The following is an 11,247-nucleotide window of genomic DNA, read 5'->3' on the forward strand; positions in this document are numbered from 1 at the left end:
TTTGAGGTGCTCCATGGTGGATGTTTGTTTTGGGGGGTATCTATACTCCTGGTGCTTATAACTAGGCCACAGTGGAAGGAGATCGCTATTTTGGGAAAGAGACACATTGAGTGAACAGTATCCTGTGCCCTTGTAGAAAAACCTGGGGCCTCATTGTGGCCCCTAAGGCCCTGTGTGGCTTCTGACCATTTCTATCCCTGCATCAGTCTCCCTGGGCAAGCCCCTCCCCCATCATTCAGTCCCATCCCAGGTCCTGGACACTTGGAATTTCCTGTCCTTCTATGCTACATGTCTAGCATCCTTGAGACCTCACCCCCACCCCAAGTGTCCCTTCATTTACTCATTTCTTTTTTTTTAAATTCCAATCCCGATTTCACATCTTTTTCAGAGCATCTTGGCAGGCAGGCTCCAGAGGGGTATCCTCATTGGAGGCACAGAACCTGCTATGACCTTAGACGACCTAATGGCTGTGAAGCCAGAAACTGCAGGGATCAGAGGGGGCCAAGGGTGTGCCGGGCCATGACTGGGGACCCTGGAGAAGGCAGGGAGCCATGTGCAGAGGTGAAATATAGACACTTGGGCATGGCGAGGTCTGGGGCTATGGTTGCTTTCAGAAAGATGGGTTCCCTGAGAAGCCCAGAAGCCTGCATGTGCCATGCACACACTGAGGCAGATTGAAAGGTCCCAGACGTCAGATGCTACCTGTTCCTCATCAGGCCCTTAATTAAGATGCACGAGTGTCTGCCCTGTGTGAGTCCTGAGAGCTGGATCAAGATGCCTAGCCCTGGGCACCGTGGTGTATTGGGGTCAGCATTCCTGAAGGCTGTGGGTGAGCACAGAGGCAGACCCTAGGAGAGCTGGCTTCTGACCCTTGTCCACACCATTGTTACACAGGAGGAGTGAGTAGCTGTCTGTCCTATGGAGGGCCAGAGGCAGGGGAGAACAGGGGGTGATCTCAATGCCATAGAAGCACTTGATGGTTTCACTATGTAGACCAGGCTAGCCTCAAACTCACAGAGACCCACCTGCCTCTGCCTCTCAAATGCTGGGATTAAAGGCGTATGCCACGGCGGCACCCAGCTGCATTTGAACGTCTCGGTGTGGAACCAGCATCCCAGGGGGTAGTTGAGCATCCTGGCTTGGAGACTGAGTGCCGCAGTGACACTTGACTTCCCAGTGTGGAAGGTGGGTGCGCTGGGAGAGGAAGGACTCAAAGCATGGGTTCGGAACCGCACACTAAAACTCAGACACACAAAGCAGGGCTGTGCCTGAGTGAGTGTGAGTATCTGTGAGCGTGTGTGTGTGTGTGTGTGTGCGCGTGCGTGTGTGTGAGAGTGTGTGTGTGTGTGTGTGCGCGCGCGCGCGCGCGCTCATGTGTGCGAACACGAGTGCACTTGGTCCATGTTTATCATGGAGGGGGAGGGGCGTTCCCAGAGGGAGGGATGGGAGCACACAGCTACTGTCCTTATGAGATGTTCTGGTGGGGGAAGTCACTGAGGACGAGCGGGAGCCCCCTAGAATCTACCATTCTTGGTGCTGGTGGTTGGCGGGGGCGGGGCTGGAATTTGCAATGAGCTGCTGAGGTGATGCCAGATTCTACCCAATGGACACACTGACATGGGTTCCACACAGTTCTCCCCAGATGACCCCTCTTCCCCAAAATGGAGAGAGAGACCAACTCCAGCCCTTTCCAGCCGTGGACTGGCCTCTCTCACAGGGCAGCTCTGGCGCACTGTGTCTCAGCTTGGGAATCCTGGAAGGACAATGAAGAGTCCATTGTCACCAGGATGCTTCTCTAGACAGGTCCAAGGAGGATCCCAGTCAAGGCCCCACTCCCTTTTACAGCGACCATGGACCTCCATGAAATTGAACCCCTTCTCTTTACTCTAGCTTGCTCCTACCTAGGTCCTGAGCTCAGATCCTGGCCCCGTGAAGCCATCCCCATACACAGGCTCTTTGAGGAGACCCTTGGGCTTTTGTTTTGATTGTTGTTGGGGGAGAGAGGTGCCCAGGACAGTCTCCAGCCACCCTTTCCTTCCACTCGCTTGGACTTCCTGTATAACCTCAGCCATCCACCACCCATAGTATTTCTGCTTCACTTTGTCTGTGAGTCTAGCTGGTCTCCTATCCTTGGAGCCGTCACTCACCCCACTTTCTGACTCCTCTCACGGGGTTGTCAAGGCATCTCTTTTTCCTGTCTGTCTGTGGGTGGTTTGTCTCCTTCATCAGAATCCATGGGCTGCCCACGGTAGTCCTGAACTTAACTGAGTGGCCTTCTTGACCAGGCCATTAGTGCCACCTAGTGGCCATGTCAGGAAACATCTGCTTCTGCTGAGCTAGGAAGATTTGCCTATTCAGGCTTACCTTAATTTTATACAGAGTGTGTTTTGCGTGTATGAACTTGTAAATGGAGCTAACCCCAGAGGTGATTGAACCTTGTCACCTATGACACTTCACCTCTTAATTGCTTGGTGCCCTCCAAGACAGACGACAGGTGCACTTCAGCCAGACTTCCACAAGAATCTGAGGCCTCCAGCCACCATTCCTTAAACTGGCTTGACATGGGTTTAACCCTGTGCACATGGGAGCAATCCAGGGTCAGATTTCTTTTTTAAAAGTGTCTTTAGGGCTGGAGAGTTGGCTCAGAGGTTAAGAGCACCGACTGCTCTTCCAGAGGTCCTGAGTTCAAATCCCAGCAACCACATGGTGGCTCACAACCATCTGTAATGGGATCTGATGCCCTCTTCTGGTGTGTCTGAAGACAGCTACAGTGTACTCATATAAATACATCTTTGGAAAACAAACAAACAAACCCTTAAAAATAAAATAAAAAATTAAAAGAAAAGAAAGGTTCTTTGGAGCAACTCCCACCTGTGTCATCTGGAAATCTGCAGTTCGGTTCCCAGGTTAGCGGGCAGCGGCAGCTCGATCCCCTTGCAAACACCTCACGGATACACCAGCAGTCCAGTTCAGTAGAGTCGGGTTAGCAACAGCGGTGACACGACCTAGCAGAGACAGCCAGGCCTCAGCTTCAGCTTGAGTCAGCAAGAGGGACCCAGAGGAACACCAGTTCTCGGCTGTGCTGTTCTCAGAGAAGCGAAGATCAGCTAAGACTCCAGACCCACAAGCGTTGCACGGCTAGCTGTACCAACAAGCCAAGCTCAGCCTCAATCACTCTGTCCAGTCTTATTTGTACCCTCCAAACATCACGTGCCTTGCCCCAGCACGTGCATCCAGTGTGCCTGAGTTCTTAGAAGCAACAACAAACTGTAGAATGTTTCTCTCCATGGCGTCTCCACAAATGCAGCTCAACCATGCAATGTATGGTGGACCAATACATGTCGTTAGCAAGAATCCTTCGTCACGTGTCCTTTCACATGCTTGCTCTAGCAGAACATTCTCTCTCCCGTGTCTACTTCAGCTACACGTTCCTTCACGAGTCTGCTGAGCCTTTCACGCCTGTGTCCAGTTTAACAAAACACTCCTTCGTGTGTTTGCCCCAACAAAACACCATCCAACCCTTCCATTCCCACTTCACTCAGGATTTTTTTTTTGAAAGATCAGTTCATTTATCGTGTAAAATTACTGTACAGGACAATGTGTAGAGTTTCTGTTCATGTATTAAACTGTAAACTATTTAAATCATACCTGTCTCCAGACATACCAGAAGAGGGCATTGGATCCTACTACAGATGGTCGTGAAATGTGGTTGCATGGGAAGGAATTGAACTCAGGACCTCTGGAAGAGCAGTCAGTGCAGTCTTAACCACTGAGCCACCTCTCCAGGCTGTAAACCATTTAAAATGCCGTCATCTCGTCATCTCTAAGCTGGATGACAGATAGAGCAGGCCTATAATTGATCACATGGGAGGAAGCAGGAGCACAGAGTATTCAGGACAGCGTCGACTACAGGAGACCATGTCTCAGAAACAAAGGACAAAATAGCCAAGAATTGACTTTCTCTTGCCTCTGTGTGCCATATTGAGATTAGGATCTCCACACATTTTTTTTATTTTTTCGGAGCTGGGGACCGAACCCAGGGCCTTGCGCTTGCTAGGCAAGCGCTCTACCACTGAGCTAAAACCCCAACCCGCACATTTGTTTAGGGCTCAGATTTCCCCAAACTCTAGTCAAGCCCTGGCTCTAGATTTTGCCTCAGCCCTGGCCTCTGTCCCTGACCCTCGTGTATTTTAGGTTTTTATTAGTTTGATTTTTCTTTTCAGATTTACTTATTTTTTTGTATGAGTGCTTAATCTTCATGCACACCTGAGTTCCAGAAGAGGGCGTCAGTAGATGCCAGTGTCCATGGTTATGAGCCACCAAGTGGTTGCTGGGATTTGAACTCAGTACCTCTGGAAGAGCAGCCTGTGCTCTTAGCAGCTGAGCCATCTCTCCAGCCCTTTATTTTGGTTTTTCAATACAGGTTTTCTCTGGGGAGACCTGATGATCCTGGAACTCACTCTATAGAGCAGGCTGGCCTTTGCCTCCCAAGTGGTGTGACGGGGAATTCTGTGACAAGAATTCTGCTGAGTTAGTTTAAAGTGTCCCTGCCCCCTCCAGAGTCTGATTGATCTCCCTCCCTCCCTCTCTGTCTCTGTGTCTCTGTCTCTGTCTCTCTCTCGCCCCCCCCCGCAACCCCCCATGTAAATTGTCAGTGATGTGAGGATTTGAAGGGAATTTGAAGGGGAGCTGGGTCTGTGCCTCAGGTCCTCAGACTGCTGACTCCCACCTGTTGCTTAGCTACACGTGCCCCAGCCTTCCGGGGTGGCAGAGTTGGTGCTTTCATGAGTGTGTAATTCAACCAAGCCGAGAGCCACCCTTGGCCTCACTACCAAAGGGGCAACTACAGGGGAAAGCCTCTTGAGTAAGCGCCTTATCTTTCCCGAGGATAGGGTGGGGGCAAAAAACAGCGTTGAAGGTCGGCTCACTCTGTAGGCTGCAGTACTAACAGTGAGGGCACAGCGCCACCTGGTGGTTGGTGATTTTAATATTCTATTTATTTTTATGTGAGGTGTATAGATGTTTCCCCCTGTGTGCTGGCTAGTTTTATATCAACTCGAGAGAACCTACAGTCATTTCGGAAGCGGAGTCCTCAGTTGAGAAAATGCCTGTGGGAAAGTCATTGGGGGCATTTTCTTGATAATGATTGATGTGGGTGACGCCAACTCTGGGCAGGTCGTTCAAGGTTGTAGCAAGCCGTTAATCAACTTTCCTCCGTAGCCTCTGCTTGAGTCCCTGTCCTGATTTCTCCAATGATAGGCTGTAATGTGTGAGATGAGACGAACCCTTTCCTCCCCGACTTGCTTTTAGTCATGGTGTTTTATCTTAGTGATAGAAACTCTTAAGGCGTGGAAACTAAGCTTGGAAAAATGTCTGTGTTTACTGGCCAGTGTTGGCAGACGCCTTCATCTGAGCACTCAACCCAGCCTGGTCCACAGGAGTCCCAGGACAGCCAGGGGTACACAGAGAAACCCTGCCAACTTAAAGAGGAGGAGCAAATAATAAAGATTGATTTGAATGTGTAGGCTCCCCCCCAAAAAAAGAAAGAAAGAAACCCTGCCAAAAAACAAACAAATAAACGGAAAGCCCCACAAATGGTTTTGAGTCTTTAAAGATCATTACTACTTTGTGTGTATGAGCATTTTGCCCGCACACACATCTGTATACTACATTTATGCCTGCTGTCCTGGGAATATATATATACACAGATATATATGTATATATACATTCATATATATACATATATATATATATATATGAATGATTTGTTTTATGTATGTGAGTACACTGTCACTGTCTTACCAGAAGAGGGCATCAGATTCCCTTAGAGTTGGTTGTGAGCCACCACGTGTTTGCTGGGAATTGGGACCTCTGGAAGAGCAGCCAGTGCTCCTAATCATGGTTCCTGCGTCTGCAGCTCCATATGTCCGTCTGTCCGGCAGAGGCAGCCTCAGCACACCTCTGCCCAGTGAGCAGCCCAAGCATGCCCTCTTGTGAGCAGGTGGCAGTCAGTCCCGGCTCTCCCGTCAGTACCACTAGACTCATTCTACCCAGGAGGGGCTGGCGATGGTGCCTGGGAAGCAGCCCTGCTTGAGTGACAGGCCTCCAGGACAGAGCCTCCAGCCATGGCCCCTGCCCTTCTCTGTGGTGTGAACTAGTCTGTAGCACGAATATTTTTAATAAATCCTGGTGTGGGGTTTGACCCTCCTTTGACCATTTATGTTGCCGGATGAAAGACACACAGAGCCTTATACCTTAATAAGCCTTAGGCGGCACGATATCTGGGCAGCTGCCTACCCTCCATGCTGTTAGAATCCACCTCCTATCCATAACCGCATTATCACTTACTACCCTTCATCTGGGCTGCTACTAGCTCCAGTGGCCAGCCCACGTCTTATGGCTCAGCTATCCCCTGCCGGGCTCTCCTGCACATTCTTCTAAGGCATGGCAGCTCTCCCTCTCCTTCTTGTAGTGGTCCCAAGCCCGGGAAACCTAAGCCCCGCCCACTCTCTTCTTCCCAGTTATTGGCTGCTGGCATCTTTGTCTACCAATCAGAATTAACAGGGGCCAGGGTCTCTCGTGCGGTTTTGGGGGACCCAAATTAACATTAGAATACAAGCAGGCTTAGGCTAAACCCACTACCCTAGTCCCTCTGCTTCCTTGCCCAGAAGTATCTCTGGTCCCTGCGTAGACCTACTCTTCGTCACACACACCAGTTGTCTTCTCTCCTAGCCCACTGTCACTTCCCTGGAGCAACCGTCACTAATCCTGTGGCACCTCTCAGCCTCTGGCCACTTCTCTCTAGCTTTTCTGCCTCTAACCCCGGCCCATCCCTGCTCCCCTCCCTCCTCCCAGAGATGATTCTCGAGGGCCACAAGCCGTTTTATCACTGCCTCTGATAACCATGCTTATTTTCCCAGAGGAAAATGGAAGACGGGCGAGACCAAAACCAAACCTAGCCGATCTCAAAGGTTGCCCACGTTGCAGAGCAAGGGCAAAGTTTCCCCCGACGTGGCTGGAGGCAGGCACAGCTTCTGTTGTCTGCAGACAGAGCTCTCCTCAATCACCCTGCCTGCCTACCTCTGAGCAGATTGAGTCCTGCACTGATTTTGAAAAGCCTGTGTTTCAGGGTGACCCTTGACTGTATCTTAAGCCAGAAGCTTGGAGACATGCTTCTGGTGGGAGTGAACATGAGGGTCATTGTTGGCAATGGTGGGTGATAGATGGGAATCAGGGGTGTTTCTTCAGTCAAGTAGGTGGCTAAATTTGGCAAGAGCAGACCAGAAAGGGCTCTCCACACACGAACAAGCTAATCTGCCCTCTCCAGAGTTCCAGACTGTGAAGTTACAGTCACAACTACTTGTAACTCCAGTTCCAGGGTTACAGGCATAAATATAGGCTTTCACTAAGCATGGTGTAGCCCTGAGTCTGTGAAGGAGCCTGGTTTTCCCCGACCCAGCAGGTCTGTAAGGATCTGGCAGGTCAGTAATAGAACCAGATCGTGGTGATGTCTGTGGTCTAATCCTAGCCCTGGGAAGACTGAGACAGGAGGGTACAAGATCAAGGCCAGTTTGGGAGTCAACATTGAGTTCAAGGTTAGTCCGGGCTACGTAGCTCCTCCTTCCCAGATAAAAAGGAACATTCATAGACTAACAGAAATAACTTCAGGCAACAAAGGCATGACGGCAGATAGGAAGGCTATTATGCAAGGTTGGAACATCTTGTAAGGAACATTATTTGAAAGCATGCAACAGGGAATTAGGAAATAGGCAAGCATGTTAAGAAATGCCAACTCTTGGGCTGGAGAGATGGCTCAGCTGTTAAGAGCACCGACTGCTTTTCCTGAGGTCATGAGTTCAATTCCCAGCAACCACATGGTGGCTCACAACCATCTGTAAAGAGATCTGATGCCGTCTACTGGGGTGTCTGAAGACAGCTGCAGTGTACTCATATGAATAAAATCTTAAAAAAAAAAAAAAGAAAAAGAAATGTCAATTCTTGACCAAGGAAAACCAAGGCAGAAACACTAGGCACCCAGAAAGGCCAGGAGGACACAGAAGGGGGAAGTGACCAGTCAAGAAGTAAGAAAACCTGTGTTTTCAGTGAGGGAGGCCTGTGTGCTCAGCAGACCTACCCCGCCAGCCTCTTCCGGTATGATTTACAACACCTGGGAGAAGACAAGCTACAACTTCTTTTTTTTTTTTTTTTTTTTTTTTTGGAGCTGGGGACCGAACCCAGGGCCTTGCGCTTCCTAGGTAAGCGCTCTACCACTGAGCTAAATCCCCAGCCCCAAGCTACAACTTCTAGAAAGGAAGTTTTAGGTCATTTGCCAAAGGTACTGGGGCAAAAGGACTGATTGACTCCTTCCCAGCAATACTGGGAATGAGAACGTCTTGAATGACTCTTCCTAACCTTGTGGGCAAACAATTTTAGTTCTCAAGTCTGTGTAGGGTGTTTCTGTGAAGCATCCAGGTAGACAGTTCAGTGGGTCTCTGGAGAAGAACCCCTTACATTGCCGAGGGTGCACTGAATCCAAAATCGGGCAGGAAAGAGAGATCAATCCATGGGGGGAGAACGGATACAATCTAATCAAGGCTAACCCTAAGGAAGCTTCTTCCCTAGTGCCTAGCATTCATGGTACTGGAAGGTACTCTGCACACCACTAGAGGAGAAAGGTGACCCTTAACCAAGCTACAAACCCCGAGATCTACATTTACCTGCCTGCACAAAATGTTCTGGGTGTAACCAAGCCATTGAAACAATTTTTTTTCCTGAGATTATGATTTATTACAACATGTCTCCCTTACCTTTTCTCCCTCCAAACCCTTCCAAATACCTTTCCTCCCCCCCCCCCATCTTTAGATTCATCGCCTCTTTTTTCCCAACCCCTTTTTGATTGGCTATTTTTCTTTTTTTTTTTTTTAAAGATTTATTCATTTATTATATATAAGTACACTGTAGCTGTCTTCAGATACACCAGAAGAGGGCATCGGATCTCTTTACAGATGGTTGTGAGCCACAATGTGGTTGCTGGGAATTGAACTCAGGACCTCTGGAAGAGTAGTCGGGTGCTCTTAACCGCTGAGCCATCTCTCCAGCCCGATTGGCTATTTTTCGATGGGGTCCACACACGGCACCGCTAAAGTAGCCAAGAGCCCAAGGCTAAACAGGATGTGGGCCTAGAGGGAAATCCAGTGCTATTATCCTGCTAAAGGAGTAGCAATGGAACGAGTGATAAGGATACATTGCTATACCATTAGATCAGTGCTCACCCAGCCGTCAGAGAAGCTTGGTCTTGCTTTGTTGTTGTTGGTTTGGTTTTATTGGCCTGTTGTGTGTGTGTGTGTGTGTGTGTGTGTGTGTGTGTGTGTGTGTGTGTATAGGGAGGTGGGGTGCATCTAGGAAGAGTTGATGAGGGGAAAACATGGTCAAAATATGTTGCATAAACATTTTTATTTATTTATGCTTTACTGTTCAAGATAGGGTTTCTCCGCATAGCCGTGACCATCCTGGAACTTGCTCTGTAGACAAGACTGGCCTCGAACTCAGAGATCCACCTGCCTCTGCCTCCTGAGTGCTGGGATTAGAGGCATGCACCATGATGACTGGCTTATGAAAAGAAACTAAACAATAAAAAACGGATCTTTTTTTTTAAAAAGATTTACTTATTTATTTTATGTAAGTACACTGTAGCTGTCTTCAGACACAGCAGAAGAGGGCATCAGATCCCATTACAGATGGTTGTGAGCCATCATGTGGCTGCTGGGATTTGAACTCAACCTCTGGAAGAGCAGTCAGTGTTCTTAACCACTGGGCCATCTCTCCAGCCCCCCCCCCAAAAAAAAAGCATTTGTTTAGGGTTTATTTAGCTTACCGTTCCAGGTTATAATCCATCGGTTCCAGAAAGGTATCCTCTCACTGAGGGTGACTTGTGACTTGCCATTAGTTGTGCCACCTCTTCCTCCTTCTTTAGGAATTTAATTTAATTTTATAGGTGTGAGCGTTGCTTCACAGATTTCTGGGCGCAGCATATGTGCCTGTTGCGCTCAGAAATCAGAAGAGGGCGTCAGATGCCCTGGAGTTGGAGTTATGAATGGTGATGACTTCCCGGTGAATGCCGAGAACCAAGCCTCGGTCCTCTGTAAGAACAGCCAGTGCTCTTAACCGCTGAGGCTTCCCTCAGCTGCCTTTCACCTTCAGGATAGGTCAACTCAAGAAAAGAAATCTGTCCCTGACTTGTCCTGACTAAAATGGTCTGAAGAACTTCCTCTTGCCTGGCCCTTGTGGGAAAGGATGTGGGTGTTACTCAGAGCCCGGCTGTGACCCCTGACAGTTAGATTATACTTCCCTCCCGTGTTGAAAAGGCTGTTGACTACTCATTCATTCCTAGACCACAATCAGGCCTGACTCTAGAGGTTCAGAACACTCCCCGCCCACACTTCGGCCCCGCCCTCATCTTGACCACACCCTATCTTCACCCCTAGCCCCTCCCTCCCTGTATGGCGGAGTCCAGGACATAGCAAGGACCTGCTCCTTTGACCTTGGCCTGTGTTCCAGGGTCCAAGCAGCCCTGGCACACGCCTGCCCCAGAAGGGTCTGCTGGTGGTTTTGAAACAGGGCCACACTGCTTCCACTCTGGACTCCCCCAGAGGTGGAGTTTATAACCCTTTTCCCTTGTGAGTTTACTAACTTGGAGCTCCTGGAGAGTTGGCTGACTGCTAACTCCCAGGAGGCGGCCCGTTGCCTTCTAGATATAGCGTAGGCTTTGCTGTGCCAACTGTTACACAGGAGGCCCAATTTCCAGTCCCCTGAACTTTGGGCTGCCGGTTTTACTGATTCCCGAGTCTGCGAGATAGAGTGCACACGCCGCGCAAGTAAAATCAAATATATTCTGGCCTCCATGTGGGCAGCAAGGGATCCTGCCATGCTTCAGAGGGCAGAACCTCACAGCTGGGGCCCCACTAGTATGGAGAACTTGGGACCAAGTGTTGGCAGTGTAGACCTACTTCAGAGGGTAAGCCTATGTTTAAGTTTTGAAGACTGGGGGTTGGGGATTTAGCCCTGGGTTCTGCCCCCAGCTCCGAAAAAAAGAAAAAAGAAAAAAAAGTTTTGAAGACTGCTAGTTACGGTGTACTCATATACATAAAATAAATACATAAATCTAAAAAAAAAACAAAACATACAGGAACTGGAGAGATGGCTCCGCGGTTAAGAGCACTGTCTTCTAGAGGTCCTGAGTTCAAATCC

This window comes from Rattus norvegicus, chromosome 20 (assembly GCF_036323735.1).
Source record: "Rattus norvegicus strain BN/NHsdMcwi chromosome 20, GRCr8, whole genome shotgun sequence".
In the NCBI taxonomy this organism is placed as follows: Eukaryota; Metazoa; Chordata; class Mammalia; order Rodentia; family Muridae; genus Rattus; species Rattus norvegicus.